The 14,018-nt window shown below is 34.3% G+C and overlaps 1 long non-coding RNA gene across 1 annotated transcript; it reads left to right on the top strand.

Moving 5' to 3' along the window:
* The first annotated feature begins 7,042 nt into the window (after positions 1–7,042).
* On the top strand, positions 7,043–11,582 carry LOC306845397. The gene is made up of 5 exons (XR_013781984.1): positions 7,043–7,282; positions 7,937–8,010; positions 8,098–8,150; positions 9,697–9,762; positions 10,421–11,582. It is a non-coding gene; the product is annotated as an uncharacterized lncRNA (long non-coding RNA).
* The last annotated feature ends 2,436 nt before the right edge of the window (positions 11,583–14,018 follow it).

Genomic DNA, 14,018 nt, shown 5'->3' with positions numbered 1-14,018 from the left:
CATCATTATACAGTATTTTTTACTCCGATAAAGTTTAGGATGTGCAGGTTAGAAAAAAAAGAGCGTTTCTTACCAGTTTGTGTGTGATACGACGACAGTTCGTTCAAAGGGTTCACGCTCCTGTGGTAACTTGCTGATAAAAACACATGATCACGAATCCAATTTAGATCCCAAAAGCTTAATTGGATGTTTAAACTTTAATATTTAAAAGTAATAAGTACTTTTGAAATTAAACAATAAAAGGCAGAGCTGCAAAATTACCTCATGCAGATAAACTAAGATGTCGTCCTATGCGCACGTACAAGGGAAAATATGGTATTATGCTGTTAAATAACAGTGTCTTACTGTTGCTGGTCATCTTGTCCCACAATGCATTGCATAAAACAGTAATGTACTGTTATTGTATGAAAACAGCATTTTACTGTTAAATTTCCTTGTAAATTTACAGAAATTGTTTACAGTGTATATTCAAATAGAAAACAATTCTTTTAAATTGTAATATCATTTCACATTTAAAGGTGACGGTCGGGGGAAAGAGAAGCACTGGAGATTAATGGCTGTAACTTACGTCTCTTTATTTCTCTGTCTTCCCCTCTCCTCTTTAGGGCTCTGTCAGTATAATGAATGGACTGAGATTGGTTAATCCCCCTGCTGGCTATTAGGTTATATCCTGACATGCCCTTGGTGGGGCCATGTGTGTATGCAACATGAATGCAGCTCCCGTAACGTTATGCTGTCAGCGGGGTGCTGTGTGAGACACACTCCACAAACTGTCTGCATGTTCATCCATTCTTCCATCAGTGAAAGTTCTCTACATGCTGCTGCTGCCAGAGGACATCAACTGTTTCAATTCATCAGCTGCAGATGGCTTCGAAGAAAGCTTGACGTGGAGTTCACATCAGTCAACATATTGAACGCGCAGGGAACCCGGGCGATGAAGATGAGCTGCATTTGAACGTCTGGCATTAGGCATGCCAATGAGAATCTTTCCGCGGTTAGTAGTATGAAAACAAACAGAAGGATGACATTTCCTTTATTCTGTGGCTCAAATAAATATTAATTTGCTGCTGTTTCCCAGAGAGATGCTTTGTAGTGACTCATCATGACTGACACTGACTTTCACTCCCAGCAGTAAACCAAAGATTCAGTTGAGTAACATTTTGACTGCTGTGTAATAAACATGCCAATTAAGTGCTAATATATAGTACAATTTCTACAGCAGAACCAAAAAATGGCTTTCCGTGCTGTTTGGCATATCAAATGACAGAATTTGTTTGAACAAATCTTGCATGTGCAGTACATTTTAGTGATTCATTTCATTTGACACATTTATGCTACCACACTTGGTAAGATTTTTTATTTTTTATTGTTTTTGAATGTAGCCTCTTATGCTCACCAAAGCTGCATTTATTTGACCAGACATACATCAAAAACAGTAATATTGTGAAACATTTTTATAATGTAAAATAACTGTGTTCTGTTTTATTTGTTTAAAATGTAAGTTATTCCTGTGATGCTGAATTTTCAGCATCATTACTCCAGTCTTCAGTGTCACATGATCCTTCAGAAATCATTCTAATATTCTGATTTGCTGCTTTAAAAACATTTCTGATTATGATCAGTGTTGAAAACATTTGTGCATCTTACCGATTACTAACTTTTGATAGTGTAATGAGAACTAGGGCTGGCAAAATAAATTTTTTTTCCAAAGACAGAAAGAAGATATCCCAGGTTTGAGGTCAAATGTCAGTGGTTCCTGTGTGTATTATCATTGACATAAATTTGAATTAGATGTGGAAAGTAGCCTAGCCTTTGTATGGCTTCAGAATGTTTGCAATATAGTACAGAAGTTGTATGAACTACTTTTATGATGTATTTTTTAAAAACTTTTTTTATGAGTTTTAGGGCAAAAGAAGAAAAAGCAGAACAAAAGACAAGATCAACTCAATAATACGATAGATAGATAGATAGATAGATAGATGATAGATAGATAGATAGATAGATAGATAGATAGATAGATAGATAGATAGATAGATAGATAGATAGATAGATAGATAGATAGATAGATAGATAGATAGAAAATAATAAAATAAAGTTTTATGATGTATAATTTTTGTATCTCTACAGCTCCAGTCACCATCAAGAGCGCCCTAGACTTTCTGTGAAATATCTTCTACTATGTTTCACCAAAAAAAGAAGGTCATACAGGTTTGGAACGACACGAGGGTGAGTAAATGATGACAGAATTTAAATTTTGGGCGAACTGTTCCTTTAAAACTATACTATATTTTGAACACATGACATTAACAGCAGTATGAAGTAGATATAAAGCCAACAACCAAACCTGTTTGCTGGCGTAAAACACCTAAAGTCATTTAATCAATGTGCTGAATGCTTCAAAACAACTGGATTTCAACCCCCTCCCCCAATACTCCAATGCGTCCTATAGGAGCTGTCAAAGATAAGCAAGCACACATGCAATCTGCTCCACACGGGGGGAAAGGATCCCCTACCTCTGTGTCTCATTTATCACACCAGGCGTCCAAAACACACACACACACACGTTGGTTTTTGTGGTTTATGGGGACTCTCCATAGGCGTAATGGTTTTTATACTGAACAAACTGTGTGTGCTATTGCCCTACACCAACCCTACACCTAAACTTAGCCCTCACAGGAAACTTTGTGCATTTTTAGATTTTCAAAAAAACACCATTTAGTATGTTTTTTTAAGCCTTTTGAATTATGGGGACATAGGCAGTGTCCTCATAAACCACCTTCATATTGTAATACCTCTGTCATACCCATGTCATTATACAAATTTGTGTCCTCATAAACCACATAAACATGCACACACACACACACACACACACACACACATACATACATACATACATACACAGATGCACAAACTTGCCCTCCAAACATACAGTGAAAGCCTATGGAAAAACGAACACTCATGGCTATTCTCAGTTGACATACATACTCCAACATCTATTTGAGTGCAAAATAAGCCATGCACGCTCCTGCATAATACATGCGCGCACACTCGCACACTTATAACCCATAATCCACCCACACAGAAATTGAGAAGGGTTTTCCCCTGGTGCAGAATTAAAGAGCTCACGCTTCCCAGCCCCCACTTCCTCTTACCTCTCGCTTCCTGCACCTCAGAGCTGGGAAACACTGGCAGCTGAGCGCCTCGCAGAGCCAGACCACGTGCTCGTATTCATTATGTGGACCGAGATTACCCTGGACACTCTCTACAGGCATTAAGCCACAACATAACAAATACATGCACTGTTTATATGCGTACTGTATCGGTGAGGTTAGTACCTTAACCAATATACAATTTCCTGCAAAATCCACCACTTTCAGCTCAACGTCACTACCTGGTTACATAAAGTAGGGTCTGCCATAACAAGAACGCATGCCCTATACAACAGTTATGGTCTTTAACAGTGAATTATGCAAAAAGAGCAGGATGGGTTTATCATGAAATATCTCCTATAATACTCAGCAAACATTCTGGTTTGTGCATGCAAAATGCTACACTGTAAAAAAAAATCGTAATTTTACAGATAATAACTCTAAATTTTTTAGAGTATTTTTCTGTTATTTTAAATTATATTCAAAACTCTGTAAAATTACAAACAATATCTGTAAATTTATTAATTGACTGTTAATTTAAGGATTATATCATTAACAACAAATTACAGTAATGCTTATTTTTTATACAGGACATTTACTGTATTATTTATACAGTATTTTTCTGTTATTTTAAATTATATTCAAAACTCTGTAAAATTACAAACAATATCTGTAAATTAATTAACTGACTGTTAATTTAAGGATTATATAATTAACAACAAATTACAGTAATACTTATTTTTTTATACAGGACATTTACTGTATTATTTATACCGTATTTTTCTGTTATTCTAAATTATATTCAAAACTCTGTAAAATTACAAACAATATCCGTAAATTAATTAATTGACTGTTAATTTAAGGATTATGTGATTAATTACAAATTACAGTAATGCTTATTTTTTTATACAGGACATTTACTGTATTATTTATACAGTATTTTTCTGTTATTTTAAATTATATTCAAAACTTTGTAAAATTACAAACAATATCTGTAAATTAATTAATTGACTGTTAATTTAAGGATTATGTCATTAATTACAAATTACAGTAATGCTTATTTTTTTATACAGGACATTTACTGTATTATTTATACAGTATTTTTCTGTTATTTTAAATTATATTCAAAACTCTGTAAAATTACAAACAATATCTGTAAATTAATTAATTGACTGTTAATTTAAGGATTATGTTATTAATTACAAATTACAGTAATGCTTATTTTTTTATACAGGACATTTACTGTATTATTTATACAGTATTTTTCTGTTATTTTAAATTATATTCAAAACTCTGTAAAATTACAAACAATATCTGTAAATTAATTAATTGACTGTTAATTTAAGGATTATGTCTGGTGTGTGAAACAGCGCCGGCGCAGCGGCAGATTCACCACTGACTGAATTCGAATTATACTGGAAAAATAAAACGTTAAGAGTGGGTTAGGGTTACCATTAATAAGTTACAATGTTTTGATCTAGAAAGTTTTTCACATTTTAGAAATTAAGTAAACGTTTGATAGTTTGCTTATATTAAGTCAAATGTAGGCTATAGCTCTTTAACTGTTGGTACAAATTGTTTTACAGAGAAAATTGTAAACAGATGAAAATCTGAAAATCTTTACCAACTCGAATTTCCCAAAAATCACCATCCACATTCAAAAACACACATATGACATATCATCTTAAAGTATATGGTTATTATGCTATATCTAATCTGAATTTGCATTTGATCATTCATAGAAATTATATGGTAATACGTGTATGAGAGTGAGGCAGTGCACTGAGGCAAATACTGACACATCTGAAACTAGCAAAAATACAGTACATGGAGAAAATAGGGTATTTATATATAAATAGGGTGGAAAACACACACATGCAATTCTATGGATTTCCTCAGTTTGGCAAATATGCATGTCTTTGTACTATGGAAATCTGAGTCCCTGGAAGAAACATAGTATGTACACAACACATGTAAAGGACCAGGGTGGAAGCTTGGTTATTAAAGATGTTAATGCCCCCAACTGCCTCAGTTGTCCCATTTTAGCAACCGTACGTCTTTTTCAAGACACATCACATCTTCAGAAAATCACAAGTAGGGTACTGGTGTAGCTTATTTTATGTCGTAGAATAAAACGTGAAAGTGAATTGAGCTTGTGTTCACTACAAACCTTGTCATCCACTTAACCAAAAACCCATTAAAAAACCCCATTGACTTCAGGACGATGGAACTGGAACTGCTAAAATGCTAATGTGCTTTGCATTTGGCTTACAAAGTGATGTCATATCTGCACCATACTCTTTACATGTGCCATTTAAGTATTACTACATTGAAATGCAATAATGCAAGCAAACCGCACAATTATTGTTAAATTGACCTTGCTGGTCAGATAGGCCAACAGGGTTCATGATGGAACATATGGAGCGTTTAAGTCCTCCTGGGAAATTTGTATTCATGAGGTTTTACTATTTATTTTTTATGTTTTAAAATAATTTATGACACCACTGTAAACTTTATCATTACATATTATATTGTTATATTATAATGCTATCATATTTTGTGCAGGTATTAGCTTACTTCATTGTAAATAGAAACGCTTGATGTCACTTCTAAATACCTATAAGTATTGTGGTGTTCCACAATGTTTTTTACTGACACCCCTAACTCTCAAAGATCGGGGCTTAAAGAAAATCCTGAGCTTCCTACTCATATTTTCATCTTTGTGGTGGCGTTCATGTGCGTTCAACTCGTAAATACTATCTTTATGACATGACTTGAATGCACCAATAGCTCTAGTTTTGGGACAATCCATACAAACCCTGTAAAACACATTACAGACTGTCACAGTGAGAAGTTCTTTGTCCTGTATCAACACTTAAGGCCTAAACACTGCAGTCAACACCATGGGAGTATCCATGCTGTTAAGGGTTAGGGTTAAAGTTAGGGTTAACCTTAATTTCTAACACAGACCTGGTTTCACAGACAGGGTTTAGATTAAGCCAGGATTAGACCTTAGTTCAATTAGGGCATTTAATTAGCGTTTAAAAATGTGCCTTAGGAAAAAAAAACATTATGTGTTGAGACATTATGTTGAGACAAAGCAATGGCACTGACATATTTTAAGATATGTCAGTGCAAGTTGCTTTCAGGTTAAACAGCTCAAACGTGCATATTAGTCTGGGACTACAGGTTTAAGCCTCGCCTGTGAAACCCGGGGTATATGCTGTAGGCCTAACTTGTATAGAATGATGCCAACGTTAGCAAACGTGTTGCGTTGGACAGAGTGTTAACCCTAAACCAACAGGTTGTGTGACAGTGCCACACAGGGTGAAAAGCAAGTTGACATTATTAGGCATAAGAGTGTTTCTAAAGGAAAGGTCAAGAATTTGTTAAAGTGCAAAAGGGTCATTATGGGTCACATGGATGTCACTCTAATGTCACCATGATACCAATACATTAGCTTTTCATATAGGTCTACATACATAATTATATATGAATACATAGGCTATCTAGTGTTTGCTCTGTTTAATATGTACTACAATCTGTTTAACTGACTGTTAAACTGCTGTTTAGCAGAGCAGTGGTAAATATATTTTGTTATATATGGTAGGCTATATAAGTTACTGTAAGTTTAATTTTTAATCATGCACTGCAATGAAAACACAATTTAACCAATTGATTAAATATAACAGCCAGCCTATAAATACAACTAGATAAATAGCACATGTATATTTTTTTCCTATTCTTTCTTTTAAAACATGTAATCTTTTCCTGTAATTGCAATGTTGCCACACTATTGGCTGTCTCTCCGAGTTGTTTTGAGCATGATTGGTTATTCTGACTGTCATCCAGGAATCTGGCCAATGGCAACTATGCGCGCCAAGTTTGAATATACGGCTGTTGGAGTGAGTGGGTCAGTGGGTGTGTGCTGCTGCTCCTGCTCGGACTCGGAGTCGGGATCTTCAGTATAGCCTAACGTTACTGCGGTTCTGTGGCTTTTAAATTATTTTTATGTCGGACGGCTATTTTTTTATTTTATTTTAAATATTGCGGGATTGTAAACGAAGAACAAAAAAGGAATATGGACAACGAATTTTAACAACGTGCAACGGACATATTGCAATCTGTGGAAGGTAAATAACTTTTATTTAAAAAAATTCTGCTAACCTTGCATCAAAATATAGTGTGTTAAATTAAGAATCTTAACGCGATTAGAGCAATATCGATATGAGTACACATTTCAATGTATTAATCATGTTAATGTGTGTTTCTAGCATGAGTAAATGTTGTCAGCTAACTTAGTTTTTGATAAAAAATAAATAAACTCCGCAAATGAGCTTTACAGTGAGTGAACTTGTCTCTTTAGACGGAGAGGAACTCGAACCACAATACTCGACTCTAGAAGATGGAAACTAGGCTTTTGAATCTGTTGTTGATCGCGGGGTAGCTAACTTAGCTGCTATTGTGACAGAGTGAAAAATATATGCCTGTATAATATTTCATTAATTAGATCGAAAAGTTCTTAAATCAGTCAAATATGAAAGTATTCTGTAGTTAGGATATGTTGAATGTGTTTAAAAATGTTTATAAAATGGGAATAAGTTATCTAAATAATAATTTTGGTTAATCGGTGATCAATTAGTTTGGCACAATAAGCTGTGCAATCTATTAGTTAGGCCTTGCTGAACACTAGGGGGAGAGCTCGCGGTATTTCTCTATTACACATAAAGTCTGCGGTGGAGAAACATCGTTGAGTGAATGTGCTTAATCTTCTCCCCTTTTTTCAGGGGTATAACACTATAACGTTTAGGCCCAACGTTACCGATCAGTCATAATGAGTCATCATGTTTTGGAGCTGCTGGTGAGTACAATTTTGCAAGCTTTTGCAAATGTGTCTGTTAGTAAGTAAATCGCTAATATTGCTGTGTGTGTTTCCCTCATGATCCAGGAATTTAGAAATTAGGGAATAAAAATCATCCAGCCACACGATCTTCAGATGCGGTGAGTAACGTTATTGTCATTGTAAAAAGCATGTGAAAAAGAGGCAGAACATGTAAACTCAAAGGCACACTGGTTCAAACCCTCCAGACCATATCTTACCTCTCTTTTTGAGTTTACAGGCCTAGCTGACCCCAAAATAAATGTCCTTTCAAAATTTAAGTATTTTCAAACCTGTATGACTTAAGGTGATGATACACAGGGCAATTGTTTTAGCAATGTTGCCGTCAAAGGGCAACCACGACCGATCTAAATTAATCCAGATAGAAATGTATTGCCCATTTTCAATGTGAAAGTGCCCAAGCAACAATCACTCTGCAGGATTGCCCAGCAACATTGCTCAAAAAGTTGTCCTGTGTATCATCACCTTTACTTCTGTTAAACACAAGAATGTTGGGAATCAAACAATATTGGAACCCTTATATGGAGAGAAAAAAAAAACAAGGAAGGCATTTCTCTTAATTAATGTTCTACAGAAGAAATGTATACAGTTTTGGAACAACATGAGGGTGAGTAGAGTAAATAATGAGAGAACTCAATGAGCTGTGCTTTTCCCATTGCTAAATTAAAGTGTAGAAAACATGTTTTAATGGTGGATGGATTACAATAATTTATTACCATTTGGTTAGTGTAGCAAAACTATAGTTAATTTTAGTAAGGGTTTATATAACACTTAAGGAACACATAAAAAAATGGTCCTATGTCCCCCAGATCAATGGTCTGTTAACACACATTAAGTAAACTTTTTAAAAGACCATTATTAATTCACTTGATGCTGGGAAGGTAAACTTTGTGAAGGACTGTAATGAAGTCATTTGGAAAGCTGTTGAGAAGTAGGCCTATGTTTCTTGAAGCTGGTTTAGTTATCCAAGAACATATGATAAATTCATCTTTGAGTAATTATAACATACTTTATAGGGATCATAGTCATGTGTCCCTCATCTGCCATATAAATGTGGTGAACAGAGGACCCAGGGAACATAGGTATGACCCCCAATGAATCCAGTGGTGCCAAATCATATCAAGTGTGAAACCTCCCCTTTCAAACACAAAAATGCACATAGTGCCTCTGGCATAAGAGCATTAACTGCTATTTTCTATGACTTTTACATCATGTGCCAGGATTTGCAATACTGGGGGTGTCATTCCCACAACATTTTCCAGGATGTAGCTCTGCAATTTAGTTTTATGAAACCTTTGACTGCTCTGAACTTCAAAATATGCACATTTGATGGCTGAATTAAAATGGATTCCATAAAACATGTATTTACTTATCAGTAGATGATAAAGCTATGAGTAACATGCTTTAACATGACATTAGCATGTCCATCAATGGAAATCAAACCCACCCAAGTTGTCTTTTTTTTTTTTTTTTTTTTGCTTTTACAAATTGTTCAGTTAACTACACCGAAATATAGCTTGTGCTTGTCTTGCATGGATGCTACATTTGGGCCCAAACCTGTTGTGTGTAGCTACCTGTTTCTTTTCAAGTAATTTTTACATTCCCCTTTTCCAACAGTGATAACACTTTTTTTTTTTTTTTTTTTAGATCAAGCCATTGGAACATTGTTTACGGAGCAGAACTGGCACCAACAGAGAAACAAGTCCATCATTAGTAAGTATCAACTGCAGTATATAAAACCGTAGTCAATTTTAAAGGCACAATGCAGCTCTTTTTTCTCCCCCGTGCTATCCCAGATGTATAAGATGTTGCCAACATTCTTCAAAAATATCAAATTTTAATGCTTCACAAAATAATTTTTGAAAAATATTGCAGGTTTGAAAAGACATGATGGTGAGAAAATGATGACAGAATTGTCATTTTTGGGTGAACTATCTCCAGTACTTTAATAATCTCACACAAGGAGAATATACCTTTTTTTTTTTTTTTTAACACAATATCATCATCAATCCTTTGTTTAATTCCCTAGAGAATATTGAGAGAAAGACTCTCATTACCCATATCACAGCAGTCTGTAAACACCTCCAGTTAATATAAATATTGTTGGTTTTATTTTAATACATATTGGCATTTTTAGGTGTTAACCTTGCAATGATACCTCTGGAAAAGAATGTCCATTGTTGTGAATCTACATGTTCCTTTTCTTGGTGATGCACATTTTTCTATCAGACAAAAGTTGTAGATACCAGACAAAACGGAAGACAAACAGACAATTTAAATAAAAATGTATTAAACTTGTTTAAAGGAAACACAAAAAAATTGAAATAATTTTGAGAGAATCATAGTGTCTTTTTTTTTTTTTTTTTTTCAGATGCACCAAGGATGCAGCTGACTACTGGCTGTTGCAGGATTGCTGTTTATTTGCTGTATCTGTCACTTCTGGTACACTTTTGTTGTATGTTTTGATTTAACTTATTAATACACTTGTAGAGTTAGGATTCTGAATTAAAAGACAGTATAATATTTATTAACAGAACTATGCAGGGCCCCCAGGGGTCAGCAGAACATTTTGGAAAAACTATATAAAACTGATTTGGAAAATACAAGCCAAAATATAAACAAAAGCCATTATAATGTTAATTTACCTCTGAATACCAAAAATTTTAAGGAACACTCCACTTTTTTTGGAAATAGGCTCATTTTCCAACTCCCCCAGTGTTAAAGGAGAACTCCGGTCAATTTTAACATAGAGCTCATTTTTTTGTAAATTTGGAGTGCTGTCAGTACAGAGAACAACGACAAAAATAACACCGTGTTATCCTCTTTTTAAAATTTGCACCCTGTTGACTTAAACGGGGTAAGTTTTAAACCTGCTTTTAGCCTCTTAACATCCTCGATGTGTCATTACAAGTGCACCAGCCATGTATGTGATTCCTTCAGAGTGAACACAGGTGAATCTGACTGCAGTAGATGTGAAAGATATTAATAAAAGTTACGTTAATTCAGCCAGCGCACATACCTGTGTTTACATCCTGTTTTCGGTCGGAGTCCACAGTAGTCGATTGTCGAGTTCACGCTTAGTTACCTATGATCACGCGTGTGAACTCGACAATCGACTCCGACCGAAAACATTCTATTTCTAAAAAAAGTGGAGTATCCCTTTAAATTTAAATTGTTAAATGTTTAGAATCAATACTGGTGTGAAACAGTGAAAATCTTGTACATGTATCAGTTTTGTGTTCAGTATGTTTAGAATATTTAACCTTAATCCTAAAGTTTGAGAATTTTGATGAAACTGTTCTACTGATAACTACTATATAGTTAAAATGTTATATTTAATTTAAGATATATACTGTAATTTATCAACTGAATCATTCCATTTTATTTAATTACATGTAATTTTAAATACTATTAAATTATTTGTCAACACAAATGCTGCAAATTAAAGTTTTGAGATGATTTTAATCAGTTTCATGCAGTTGTTTTTACAGACTTATTTTGTCTTCCGAAATAAAACTTAATTTACAATCTTGAGCATGTCTTGACAATTTATTGAATGTTTGATCGTTATGATTTAGCAAAGGTCTGTAGTGTTTTTCAGCAGAACTTTTAGTGCCATCACTTTATTGAAGGTGTTTGATTGTTATTTTACTGGTATTTCCTAAATTATTACAGTGTTTCTCCATAAAACTTTGTGCCATCACTTTATTGAAGGTGTTTGATTGTAATAATTTAGGAAATACCTGTAAAATAACAGTGTTTCTCTGTAGAACTTGTAGTGCTGTCACTTTATTGAAGGTGTTTGATCATTATAATCTAGGAAAAATCCATAAAATAACAGTTTTACACTGTAAAAAAATAATCGTAAAAAAAACGGTCAAATGACTGGCAGCTACGGCTGCCAAACAAAAACCGTAAAATTAAGGTAAAATATCTTAATTCAAACAAGGAAAAACCTGTAAAATAACAGGGTTTTTTTCTAAAACTTTTAATGAAAAAATCTGTAAAATGATAGTTTTTGCACTTTATTGGAATTAAGATATTTTTCATTTATTTTACGGTTTTTGTTTGGCAGCCGTAGCTGCCAGTCATTTGACCGTTTTTTTACGATTATTTTTTTTACAGTGTACTTTACAGATTCATGATGTCATCCCCTTCTGATAAACACGCCGCCAAAAGCTTTACATGTCAATCAGACGGTCTCTTCCTGTCTGAGTGGGAGGACTGTGTTCAGAATAAGCTACAATAACGACCGTACTGTATCCTGGTAGCCAAAAATGTGCATCTTTACCAATACCCTGAACTAATGAAGCAAGATCGCTCACACCTGCCATCAGTTAGGTAACATGTTAAAATTGGTAATTGAGGTGAGCTGTGTGAAATGTTATCAGAATTGACTTTCTCCATCAAGAAGTGATTGCATGGAGAACATCAGGACTCCCACTGGCTTCGGTTCCTGAAATAAAGCACTTAAAAAACAATCTCTAATCAGTCTTCAGGTTTCTAGTAATATAATGACGCACTTGAGATATGTTGTGCAACTTGGATTGAGCTGTGCATTCTTGCTGTAACATAGCGAACTGCATTGACTAACAGAGATTCTATTGCATAATTCATTGCAGCTGTGTGTATATTATATTGATAAAATTTCTCTTCATATCTTTGCCTATGGAGGTCTGTGTGTATATGAAATTCAAAGTGATGTTTCAATAAGAGCTTTAAACTTACATGCTGTTATGACTGGCTCATGTTAAAGTAGATTCACCTGCTTTTCTGATTACACTGAAGTCAATCAGCTCATGATATTAATAGCAGTGGGAGGAACCAAATTGCCTTTGAAAGGAAGGTAAGAATTATCCTTTAAATGGTCCAAGCTTTCATATCCTAACTAGGTCAGGCAGATGACATCAATGTAGATATATGTTCACCATTTCTATTTGCGTCTGTTGTGTTTCCAGATTTACTGCATTAGAAAACCCATGTTATGAGACCTGTAATTTAGATGTTGTAAAACCTTCATTTTTTATTTTATTTTACTTAATTTGTTTAAAACTATTTTTTTCATTCAGCAGGGATGCATTAAATTGATCAAAAGTAACAGTAAAGACATTTAAATTGTCACAATAATTGCCTATTTTAAATAAATGTTGTCTTTTCATCACAGAATCCTAAAAAAAAAACATCTACAGGTATCTACAAAAACATCTGTTTTCAAGATTAATAATTAGAAATGTGTTTTTGAGTTGCAGATCAGCATATTTGAATGATTTCTGAAGGATCATGTGACAAGAGACTTCTTTCAAAAACATTTTCTTAACTTTTGAACAGTAGTGAATGTATGTCACGGCAGAAATTCACAACATTTAATTGCCTTTGTGCCTTCATTACTTCATTTTAAATGGTCCTGTGGTGTGACCAACTATTCCATGTAACCTCAATTAGTATAAGGTCATAATACTGCATGTAAATTAATTATCAAAGAAATTATTTTTAAGAGCAGTTTTAGTGATTTATAGCATGTCACTCCACAGGATACTTCAGAAAGAGCATCAGCTATAAAGGAGGCTTTTGGATTTGGTGGTTTAGGGGCATGAAGAATGAGACAATTACAATGATATGAGAGATTATGTGTAGTCTTTGTCCAACCCATAAAAACACAAATTCCTTGAATTGACTAGTGAAAGGCATAATCCTTCTCCAAAAGGAATACAAATCAATCTTTTTTGTCTTGCAAGAAAGGCACAATTGATACAAGAGCCACAAATGATTTTGATTCCATCTTAATGATTTTAATCCAGTTCACATCAGCATCTCTCTCAAGTGGAGGAAAAAGTGGGTTAGATCTCATGAGTCGACTCCGTGTTCTAGAAGCAACATGGATCTTTTTCTGGCATATGAGTCTTGCGAGATGTTTATCTTCCGGTGGAAATAAAACCATGATTTAATTAAGTACTGCACTAAAAATGACG

This window comes from Barbus barbus (genome assembly GCF_936440315.1).
Source record: "Barbus barbus genome assembly, chromosome: 25".
Classification (NCBI taxonomy): Eukaryota; Metazoa; Chordata; class Actinopteri; order Cypriniformes; family Cyprinidae; genus Barbus; species Barbus barbus.
The sequence above is the reverse complement of the archived record's forward strand: the minus strand, read 5'-3'. Positions and strand labels throughout refer to the sequence as shown.